Below are 204 nucleotides of genomic sequence, written 5' to 3' on the forward strand. Positions count from 1 at the left end.
ATATATATATATATATATATATATATATATATATATATATATATATATATATATATATATATATATATATATATATATATAAATTGTTACGGCTTAAGTTCTTATCGTAGACACCGCTTTACGTAACGGCAGAGGCTCCGTTGTGTATTCCGCAGACGTAATTCTAGAAAATCTTATTTCACGTACAGTTCTCTTTGACCCATA

This window comes from Odontomachus brunneus, unplaced genomic scaffold (genome assembly GCF_010583005.1).
Source record: "Odontomachus brunneus isolate Ranch 3 - 2012 unplaced genomic scaffold, Obru_v1 Obru_scaffold_062, whole genome shotgun sequence".
NCBI lineage: Eukaryota > Metazoa > Arthropoda > Insecta > Hymenoptera > Formicidae > Odontomachus > Odontomachus brunneus.